The sequence below is a fragment of the Mustela lutreola genome, chromosome 4, assembly GCF_030435805.1.
Source record: "Mustela lutreola isolate mMusLut2 chromosome 4, mMusLut2.pri, whole genome shotgun sequence".
Lineage (NCBI taxonomy): Eukaryota > Metazoa > Chordata > Mammalia > Carnivora > Mustelidae > Mustela > Mustela lutreola.
The window spans coordinates 78,030,044-78,042,092 of NC_081293.1; the positions used below are offsets into that span (position 1 = coordinate 78,030,044).

The 12,049-nt window shown below is 42.3% G+C and overlaps 1 long non-coding RNA gene across 1 annotated transcript; it reads right to left on the minus strand.

Moving 5' to 3' along the window:
- Positions 1-3,046: 3,046 nt before the first annotated feature.
- On the minus strand, positions 3,047-7,356 carry LOC131830341 (uncharacterized). Its single transcript, XR_009353115.1, has 3 exons — positions 7,299-7,356; positions 4,800-4,919; positions 3,047-3,068 (listed from the first exon to the last, which is right to left on the minus strand). It is a non-coding gene; the product is annotated as an uncharacterized LOC131830341 (long non-coding RNA).
- Between the last annotated feature and the right edge of the window lie 4,693 nt (positions 7,357-12,049).

The following is a 12,049-nucleotide window of genomic DNA, read 5'->3' on the forward strand; positions in this document are numbered from 1 at the left end:
CAGGACCCTGGACCTTTGGCAGTTTCCACGATTGCAAATCCATACATGCAGAATCCTTAGGGACAACCTACTAACTGCAAAAGAGCAAGAATTCATCAGGATTCAGAGAGTGGAATTCCATTTGAACTGGAAAAGAAAGAAGCAGGCTTGCTGTGAATCCAGCACGGAGAACAGGCATATATAAAGGCTGCTGTATGAGTCATGGAAACTATTGTTTCTCAAGGGTCATGTTGTCTCTGTAAAATGCTATGAGGACTCTCTCTTGGGGAACTCCTGCTTTCCTAGCAGTGACCACCCCCACCCCGATTCTGCTTTGCTAGTCCCATGGATTCCTGGGGATACAGTTGCTAAGCTACACTGTCCTCATGGTAACACTTGTTAATGGACTGAATGTTTGTGTCTTGCCCCAATTCAGATGTTGAAGCCCTAACCCTCAAGTAGTGCCATCAGGAGGTGTGGGCTTTGAGAAGTGATGAGGTCATGAGATTGGAACCCTTGTGAATGAGATAAAAGCACTCCTAAGAAAAGACCTGAGAGCTTGTTCTGCCAGATGTCAGCCATGCAAGGCTACAACAAGAATATGGGCATCTATAGATAATGAAGCAGGCTCTTGCTAGATATCAGATCTCCTAGGACCTTGCTTTTGGTCTTTCTCAGCCTCTAGAACTGCAAGGAATAGTAAATGTTTTGCTGTTTCAGCCAACCAGTCTGTGATCATTTGTTGCAGCAGCCTGAATTGAATAAGGCAGAGCCCAAGTCCTGGTTAATCCCTGCTTCTACTCATTTCCCCTCAGAAAGAGCTTCTAATCCTGAACTGACCTCTGCTTTCCATATACCTGCTTCAGACTCCTTCTGTGAGAGCCCAGACTTTGTAAAAGATGCTTCCCTCCTCCCTCATGGCAACCAGCATTCTATGACTCGTGAGGAATGTCCTCCCTGACTGTATTGAGTCAATAAATCTGCTTTTGATCCTGGAGTCCCAGGACCGAGTCCCGCATCGGGCTCCCAGCTTCATGGAGAGTCCACATCTCCCTCTGACCTTCTCCCCTCTCATGCTCTCTCTATCACTCTCTCTCTCTCTCTCAAATAAATAAATAAAAATCTTTTAAAAATCTGATTTTAATAGGCCATAAGTTTGTTCTTGCCGATCTTTGGAAGATTAGGCATTAGCCCTTCTGAGAAAGTTCTGAATGGCTGCTTCATGAAGGGGTGAGCTGTGTCCCCAAAGTCTCTTTTTCCTGCCTTCTAATCACAGATAATGAGACAAAACCTCCCAAGTGCTGGTTTCTTACAGAACTTAATTCTTTGGCTTTGAAGTTCCTCACTTGACAGTTTTGCTTTAATCAGTTTGTGACAAAACAGCCAAATGGTGGTGGATGGAGAATGCAATGATAAATTTAATATCAGGGGAAATTTTTTCTAGTGTCAAGCGTGCGTATGTGTGTGCACACACCATCCATGTGCTAAGCATTATGGTAAATGTCTGACAAGAACTAAAACATCAAAAAGTCAGGATACCCTACATCCTAAACTACGAAAAACAGCGTCAAAGAATAAGAAGTGGCGAAGAGAATCAAGATTTGAGGCAGTTTGACTTCACAGCCAGCCTTAACCAATAAGCATGTACACCTGTGTCTAGTTTCAGCTCTGTGTAACCTTGCCATAACCTAGGATAAGCCCTTCATCTCTCAGGTTCAGGCTCTTGTTCCAAAGAGGGAAGGGGCACAGGTTGAGTACCTCCAATGGGACTCCAAGCATTCCCGTTTCAGTTTGAGTCTTTGTTTCACTGAAGGCCAAGCTTGTCCAGTGTGTCCATGCCACCAGCCAGCAGCATTTGTCCACACCATGTAACAACTGAGCAACATTCATAGGAATGGGGAAGAAAAGATGTCCATAGGTGTTGACAGATGTTATGCATGGAGGGACAGGAGCTGGGGCCATCACCTGCTTCTAGTGGCCTTCTCTGTTGAGTTAAAATAAATGGCAATTTATTTGCAATGACTTGGATGGAAGTAGAGGGTATTATGCCAAGGGAAGTAAGTCAGTCAGAGAAAGACAATTATCATATGATCTAACTCATATGTGGAGTTTAAGAAACAAAACAGAATCATAGGGGAAGAAAGGAAAAAAAATAAAACAAGATGAAATCAAAGAGGGAGACAAACCAGAAGAGACTTTTTAAAAAAGATTTTTATTTACTTATTTGACAAACAGAGATCACATGTAGGCAGAGAGGCAGGAAGAGAGAGAGAGGAAGAAGCAGGCTCCCCACTGAGCAGAGAGCCCTATGTGGGGCTCGATCCCAGGACCCTGAGATCATGACCTGAGCTGAAGGCAGAGGCTTTAACCCACTGAACCACCCAGGTGCCCCTCAGAAGAGACTCTTAATCATAGGAAACAAACTGAGGGCTCTTGGAGGGGAGGGGGATGGGTGGATGGGGTAACTGGGTGATGGACATTAAGGAGGGCATGTGATACAATGAGCACTGGGTGTTATAAAAGACTGATGAATCACTAACCTGTATGTCTGAAACTAGTATTATATGTTAATTAATTGTATTTAAATTAAAATTTATTTTAAAATAATTTAAAAATAAAATAAGTAACAATCAAATCCTGATCAGAGCTATCTAGCAGGGGGTATCAGATCTAGAAGTCAGTTAAATTTAAGGGGCTTGCCAAAGTTTAGGAGAGTCACATTAGGTCAGTTTCCTGTGGGAAGTCTTCAGGGGCAGTTCCAAAGACAAATATTATTAATATTTCTCCTTCCCCCATTCCTCCTAGAACCAAGGATGTTTCCTCCACTCACCCACTGGCCCTGTACGTAGGTGTTGCTTTCTCTCTACTAATCACAAAATCAGTGAGTAGCTATAACTTCACATTTTCCAATATCCCCCAACACCTGACCTTTTGTTTTTAATGGCCATGGGCAACAGGGACAAAGGCATTTTTAAAAAACTTACAGAGATCTATTATGCTCTACTACCTTGGCCCACATGGGCCACTGCAAAGGGATTCTGTGAACTGTGTATTCATATTAGTGATCATTATCTTCAAAAAGGCAGGGACTGTGATAGACACAGGAAACAAAAAAGCAAGAATTAATGGACCATCAGAATAATGGAGTACCAACACTTTTTCGTCCCTGGCTTGAATCCTCAAGGTCGAGTGTCTCAACAGAATTTTCATTTTGGTCTCATCTGACTCACTTGTCCACCCCTGGGCCAGTTGGCAGTTATACTAAGAACTGGAAATTTTTCTTAGAAGAGGAAAAGAGTATTTGTCAGGTAAACCCAAAATAATGTCCATGATAGGAAGTTAGGCCTTTTGTCATGGTACTCCATTAGCACCCTCCTGACCGTTAAAGAAAAAAAAAAAAAATTTTGTGATACCCATTAAAGACAGTAAGGAAGATTTTATTCAAGGGATGCTACTATGATGGGATTTTATTTTATAGTATGGGAGAGAGATCTAGCTCAGCTCAGACAAATGGAGATTTATAGCTAAAGAGCATGGTGGGGGTCACTGAATGTAAAATTAAGATGGAACATCAAGGGTAAGGATGAAGGGATTCTGACTAAACCATCTGGACAGTAATATTGTTGAAGGAAGGCTAGGGTCATAAACTATTGAGAGCAGGGGATAAGGAATTTTTTAAAAGACTTATTAATACATTTTAGAGAGAGGGAGCAGGGGTAGGGGTAGAGGGAGAGGGAAGGAGAATTTTAATCAGACTCTTCACTGAGCATAGAGCCTGAGGTGAGGCTTAATCTCAGGACCGTGAGATCATGACCAGAGAAGAAATCAAGAGTCAAACGTTCAACCAACTGCACCAACCAGGTGCCCTGGGAATAAGGGATTTGATCAGATATTAAGCATTGTAGATACTGAAGCACCTGGGTGGCTCAGTTGGTTAACTCTCTGGCTTTGGCTTAGGTCATGATCTGATCCCAGGATCAAGACTGGCATTGGGCTTGCTTCTCAGTGGGGAGTCTGGTTCTCTCTCTCCCTCTGCTACTCCCCCTGCTCATGCTCTCTCTCTGTCAAAATAAATAAATCTTTAAAAAAAAAAAAAGAGTGGTAAGATACCACAGGTGAGAGATAAGGAATTTGATCAGATATTAAGAGTAGGATAGGAGATTGCTGAAAAATTGACTAAGCAGGTTTCTTGCTAAAACTGGGCTAAGTGGGCAGAGCCTGAGGTCAAGGCTGGACAGAAAGAGGACTCAGAGGAACTTGACTCAAGTCTGGTCAAGAAGAAAATCATCATCCATGACCATTGTATTTTCTGCAGTCACACATTTTACTAATTCTTTTATCAGACATTCAGTGAACGAGAAACATGAACACAGCAGCAATAATAATAACAAATGTAAGCGCTCTAGCAGAGACAAAGGCAGTATAGGAATCCACCTCATCAGATTTAGAATATGCATGACTCCATGACTGAATTACTACCACTGCTTGACATTACTGTTGAGATTAAGATATAGTAGAGAGGATCAGAGGGAAGGGAGGGAAAACTGAATGGGAGTCATCAGAAAGGGAGACAAACCATGAGGCACCTTTAACTATAGGAAACAAACTGAGGGTTGCTGGGGGGGGGAGGGGAGTGGGAGACATGGAGTAACTGGGTGATAGGCATTGAGGAGGACACGTGATTTGATGAGCACCAGGCGTTATCCACAACTGATGAGTTACTAAATTCTATGAAACCAATGATGTACTATCTAATGGCTAATTGAATTTAAATACCTAAAAAATACACTTACAAAAAAAAAAGATGTAGCATAACTCACAATATCCTTTGAGTGGAAGAATGTGTGGACTTTCCACACCTCTGCTGTCCAAGTCCGATGGCTAGCAGCCACATGTGGATAATGGCCACTTAAAAGGTGGCCAGTTCAAATGGAGAAATGCTGTAAAATCCGAATAAACACTGGCTTTCAAAGACATATTGTAACCAAAGGTCAGAGAGTATTGCCACCCTCACATTGCAAACATCGCATGACTTCTACAGCTAATGAGAGTGGGACCCAAGATGGGAGAGGTCAACCTGAAAGTCCATGATGTCAGAAAGAACATGGGGAAGAAAGTGTTATAATCCTGGATTGGATGGACTGAGGACAGTCAGAATGCCCCCTTTTTTTTTTTTTTTTGGTGATTCTGTATACAGACAAGGAGAATTCACTGGAGATGACATCTGTATGCCTCACATTTTCAAGGGAAAATTATTAAAACGCATATAGACCCACAGCCATAGTTTAATTATGTTTGAAATGTATTCAGACCTACTCCAGTCAGTAAATTGCATACTTTCACATTTGGCTTCTCAATTTTCTCTTAGGCCCCTCCCATTCTTGAAATCCCAACACAAATCCCATCTCTTGCCTAAGGACCATAAACTACCTCACTATCAAAGGCCACAGTTCATTCATTAATTTGATTCATTCAAAGCAACCTAATCTTGAGTCATGTCTTAGGCTCTCTTTTAGGGACTGGTGACACGGTGAATAAAACAGGTAAAGATCTCACTTTCATGGAGCCTATCTGGTATTTAGGGGAAAATCTTTCCTTATCAACATGAAAAGACTTATTATGGATGTTGCTTAGAATTTCAGTTTTTTTTTTTTTTTTTTCTTGACAGTATCTTTGAGGTGGTTCTCCTGAAAATCCTTTTGGGGGGTACTGATTCGACTTTCTGAGTCAGACACTTTCCTAAAGACAGGAGTCACAGGAAAAGTGACAACTGTCACTCTTGCAGTAAGAACAGGAATCACAATGCTTGAAACATAGATATGCTGCTCAGCTGTCAGAAAGTCCACAAGGCTCCAAATGTGTGTGGCCAACTAATGGAACCTGTAACTCAGAGGTTATCATTCTTCAGAGCAGGTTATCATCCTGAGAGCAATGGGAAATCCCTCTAGTTAAGTACTCTCCTTGACGGAAGCTTGACAATGGCCTTGATTCACTTACTATGATGTTTAGGTAATTATACACATTAAGAAAAGTGCACAAGGCACTTACATTTCCATGATACCATCAAGGATATTGTTGTTTTATTAAAGTGTTACATCTAGAGCTGTAACGTATAGAGTAGTTAAGTCAATCACTATGTGCTACAGGTGAGACTATTGTAACAGCCATACTTCCATAAAAAAGAAAAAAAATTTTGTGGTTTCTGATCTAGGAATCAGCCAGTGAATAATTCTATATTAGTGTCCAGTTACCGGGCTAAACATGTAATTTATTTATACTTCTGAGGGTAAGCTGAATTGTGATCACTGAGCCAGCTGTGTTCTAGTAATTACTCATTTACCCAAAATAACAGATATAAGAAGGTAAAAGGCTTCTAAGGAGACTGGTTATTTATATTTTGAACCACATCTTGGCAGGTATAACTTGCAACTTGTGTTTAGTGGTAAGATTTCTGGTATTTACTTTCTCCTTCCCTCGGCAAGTCAAGTTAGTTAAAAAGTAACTAGAGTTGAGTCCATTGTTTTTCTTAAATGTTTACAGAGCTATAGAACTCTCAAGCTTTCTTTACTAGACAGGATTAGATCACATTAGTGATAAATATCAGAATGATTTACATTGCTAAAATGAGAACTGCTTGTCAGTTAGGAGAAAGCTCATTTTTATAACCAACAGATTGGCTGGGCTAGAGATTAATGAGTGCTATGGGTGGGGTGATGAAAGTGATACATTCAATGACCTGTGGAATTTGTTCTGTAATTTCCTCACTCCTCTGGTCAGCAGAGCGTCTTCTTCAGTACCCAGCACTGCCCTTAACTGCATTCAGAAAATCACTCTACAAAAATGGTTATGTTTTGCCTTTTTTAAACTTTTTAAAAACATTTTATTTATTTACTTGACACAGAGAGAGAGATAATGAGAGCACAAGCAGGGGGAGCAGCAGAGGGAGGGGGAGAAGCAAGCTTCCTGCTTGGTGGGATTGCACAAGGCTGAAGAAGACAGAATGGGAAAGGGACAAGGAGAATAGTGGGTTTCAGCTTCTTGGAAACAGATCCCACATTTATTTCTATGTTTATCTCACTGCTCTAAACCCAGGTCACAGCACAGTGCCTGCAGCAGAGTCATGGAAGTGCTCCAGAACTGATAACTTTGCTATTTATACTACTAAAATTCCCCCACAAAGGGCCAAGTGTCATAGCTTCTCTCAGTTCCCCACACTGAACACACTGAAGAATCAAACTATCGGGTTAAGGATGGCGAGAGGCATTTAACAGGACCCAGATCACAGGAACCATATTGTATTGCAGGACCAGGGGTCTTACCAGTGACTAGGTATTCACTCCTCTTAAGAGGCTAGCTCCTTGGATCTCCCTCTTTAATCCTCTGAACCTATGTCTGACATCAGAAACAAAAGTAAACATAACTTATCGCCCTTGTTTATTTTTTACTATTATTTGTTACAGAGGAAGAGAGAGATCACAAGCAAGGGGAGCAGCAGGCAGAGGGAAGGCAGGCCCCCCACTAGAGCCTGGTATGGGATCCAATCCCAGGACCCTGGGATCATGACCTGAACCAAAGGTAGATGCTTAACTGAGTAAGCCACCCAGGCATCCCTTATTGTCCTTCTTTAAAATTTAATGTATTCTCTCTCCCTCTCTCTTTGTCCCCACTCTGTCACTCATACTCACACAATCACAGAGTCACAAACAATAGCAAGGTATTTCCCATTCTAATTTGCTAAGGCACTATGAGCTTAAGCGCAGCAGAATCACTTTGCCAGCTGCTGCTCTACCGTGCCCTGATCCCTTCTCTGTCCCCAAGCTCGATCTATAACTCAAGTGTCACGGTGGTGGCTCTTTCTGCCCTCCCTCCACAAGGCTGTCATCAGCACACTCTTCCCCGTGGCTCCACTCCCCGGCACTGGCTGCCTTTGGCCTACTGGTATGCCCTCTCCTAGAGCCTTTCCACTCTCTCTGAGGGGAAGAGAACCCTTACTTCTCCTCTGTGGCTGTCACGTGTCCGCTATATATTGTGACGAGTGGCCCAATTAAGAGATTGGGAACTAAAAGACCGGCTTCTGGTTATGGATAAAACTAACTCTGGAGCTTGGGACACATGACAGCAGCACATGGTGGTAGAACTGAGATGGTTAGGGAGTTAATCTGCATTTTCACATCTGGTCAGCAGCAGAACAAAGAGGACACCACAGATCTCCTATCTCCCAGAACAGTACTCTTCAAGTAACTTACAGCACCATCCTTCTCCAGCTTTGGGAGTAGCACTTTTCCAACCACAAAGTCTTGATTCTAGGCAGCACTCTGAGAGATATTCCCTCCAGAATCACCCCTGGCTGGAAGTAGTGGTTGGCCAAGGCCTCCCAAATATCTTCCCTTCAGCGTTGTGCTTGCATCAAACTCAAAACTGTGGCACGTACGGGACTTTCCTGTCGGCCTCTAGCTCTAATGCCCTATTGGACTTCAGAGGTGCTCTTTTATACCCACTTACCTTATAACATCACCGTGTGACTCCTCTAGAATTCTCTCCATGGTTTTTCTCCTGTACTGATTGTTATGGACTGAATTGTGTCCCCACAAAAGTCATATGTAGAATTCCTAATCTCCAGTGTGACTGCATCTGGAGATAGGGCCTACCTAGAAGGAGGTACTGAAGGCTTGGTGAGGTCACAGGAGTCCTAATCTACTAGGACTGGTGTCCTCATAAGGGGGAAACACATGAAAACACTCCCCCTACCCCACTTCTGGGGGTCCACAGAGAAGAGGTCATCTGAGGGCACAGTTGAAAAGATAGTGATCTATAGACCAACAAGAAAAGGCTCACTGGAGACCAACCTTGCTGGCACCTTGATCTAGAACTTCTGGCCTCCAGATCTGTGAGAAAATACATTTCTGTCATTTAAGCCCCCCAGCCTGTGTTTGGTATAGCATCCTGAGTAGACAAAAATATACTGATAAAGCCTTATTTAAAGCTTGGGAGAAACTTTCTATACACTGTGCTCCATGCTTTTGGGTCTAACCCTTCTCTCCATAGCCATTGCTAATATTTGAGCCAGAGAAGCCATAAATACTAGGAATGTTGGAATTGGATAGGGGATCAATAAACATCTAACTCAGTATCCCCAGCCATGAAGAATTAACACACACACACACACACACACACTACAAACATGGCTATCCCACTTAATTACATTGGTGATTTCTTGATACCCAAGCCCACATGCCAGCTCCCCTTCAGAGTACAAACCTCACTATCTCCCTGTGACCTACCCACCTCCATGCAGACCTAGGACCTTATACCTAAACTAACAACAAAAGTTTATGATTCAGTTCCTACCTATCCTGCTTTATTCATGACCTCTTAATGTCTAGTGACCCATCCTCCTCTTCTTTCTAAAAAACAAAACAAAACAAAACCCACTGCTTACTTGGAACCTTTCAGATTTTTTTTAAATTTTTTATTTCTTTTCATCATAACAGTATCCATTGTTTTTGCACCACACCCAGTGCTCCATGCAATACATGCCCTCCCCAATACCCACCACCTTGTTCCCCGTACCTCCACCCCACCTCTTCTAAATCCTCAGATTGTTTTTCAGAGTCCATCATCTCATGTTTCACCTCCCCTTCCAATTTCCCTCAACTCCCTTCTCCTCTCCATCTCCCCTTGTCCTCCATGCTATTTGTTATGCTCCACAAATAAGTGAAACCCTATGATCATTGACTCTCTCTGCTTGACTTATTTCACTCAGCATAATCTCTTCCAGTTCTGTCCATGTTGCTACAAAAGTTGAGTATTCATCCTTCTTTCAGATGTTTTTTACTTCTATAATCTACTGGAGGATAACAATGTACCAGAACCCTTGAGTGACCATTAATGCCTATTGGTCACATCGTGTATGCTACGTAGGACCCTATTCTGTGTTCTTAATAATCATGGCTTTGGGGGCGCCTGGGTGGCTCAGTGGGTTAAGAAAGTGAGAGAGAGCATGAGAGGCGAGAAAGTCAGAGGGAGAAGCAGACTCCCCATGGAGCTGGGAGCCTGATGCGGGACTTGATCCCGGGGCTCCGGACCGTGACCTGAGCCGAAGGCAGTTGCTTAACCAACTGAGCCACCCAGGCGCCCTAAAAAGAGCTTTTGATGTACAAATTTAAATTTGAACTTATTCTAATTTTGAACTTTATTCTCTTCCCTCTCCCTGGAGAATTTCTTTCATGTCCTTTTTAAAAAAATATTTTATTTATATATTTGACAGAGAGACGCTGCAAGAGAGGGAACAGAAGCAGAAAGAGTGCGAGAAGGAGAAGCAGGCTTCCCACCAAACAGGGAGCCCGATGTGGGTCTCAATCCCAGGACCATGGGATCATAACTGAGCCTAAGAGAGATGCTTAACAACTGAGCCACTTAGGCACCACTTGTTTCATGTTCTTAATAGAACTGAGAGGTTTTTTTTTAAATATAGAATATGGATCATAACCATGATTCTATAGTGCCTTACTTGACCGAGATATAAAAGTATACAAGCATCAGCTTTCAAAGGATTACCTCCAGCAAATTCTTATGTTTACCATAATGTTAATTTTTAAAATTTACTTGTTTAGATGAAGTACAAAAAACAGATGTTTGTCATTTTTGTAGCAAATTATTACTGGTTTACCATCCATCTTTGAGAGTCCTGGTGAAGATGTTTGGTTCCCCTTGAAGTACTGAAAAGAAGATTCTAAAAAATATTTCGGGGTGACTGGGTTGTTCAGTCGGTTGAGTGGCTGCCTTCAGCTCAGGTCATGACCCCAGGATCCTGGGATCGAGTCCATCTTCAGTCTCTCTGCTCAACAGATAGCCTGCTTGTACCTCTCCCTTTGCCTGAAGCTCTGCCTACTTGTGCTCTCTCTGTCAAATAAATAAATAAAATCTTTTTAAAAAATTGGAAGGGCTCCTCAGTCACTCTTTCCTACTATCCCCATTTGTACATAAGGAAAGGCAGTGCAGACCTGGAGGGAGGAGCCCAAAATGAAAATGAAAGAAAGAAAGAAAATGTAAAAGAAAGAAAATGAAAGGGGAACTGGCTTAGAGACTAGAGCCGAAGCTTCACCAAAGTATAACCTTCCAGGAAGTAGAAAATGGGATGTTTGCTTCCAGCCTGGAGAGTATGGGAGCTTGGGTAAAAGAAACAAGCAAAATCCCGATGATTATGAGGCTCTGGAGGAATGGGGTGGGGTACCCAGGTGACCAGTAGGTTACAAACCCTGATTCTACCCATTTTCATTAAAAAGAAAAAAAAATACCCTGAAGTTCATCCTCTTCATGCCCCTCCCTCCTGCAAAGAGAGTACAAAGCAGTGACTCTCAAGGTACATAAAAATGAGTGAGACATACACCAACAATCACAAACGTTTCAGAAAAATCAAGCCAAGGAAAAAAAGAACAGCTTTAATATGTTTTATCCTTTCTTTCAAGAGAGAATATGCACCTAAGGGGGGGGGAGTGTTAGGCATTAATATCAATGTAATTAAATTAATCATATGGATAAACCAGAATATCTTATCATGAAATGAGAGCAGGCAGTTATAAAAATAATTAACCGATATCTTGGAAATACAAATTGCAACAGCAGTAAAAAAGAAACCATTCAAAGAGATGGGTTGAATAGCAGAATGAGCACTGCTTAAAACCAAACCAGAGAGATGGAATATCAAGCTAAGGAATTCTCTAAGAAGGCAACCCAAGGAAGAAAAAGACAAAAGCTCCGAGTGACAGGTAAGGAATTATAGAAGACAGACCTAAAAGTTCCAGTAGAGGTCTACAGACATCCCATTGGTTTGTCATCTTTCCTGCTTATCTTCTCAGCAAAAAGTAAAGCACCTCAGCGCCATTGGACTTTTCCCCAGTTATTGTTGGCTTCTGGCTCAGAGTCTCAAAGTGCTGGTTTGGGCCCCAGTTTTCCTCCAGGATTCCCCTACCAGCACCTGTGACTTTTTCAGACAGCCTCCTCAGGAAGCCCAGGACAACCAGCAGCTTCAGCGCTACCCAGTCCCTAGCACTGCGCCTCCTAAGCTAAC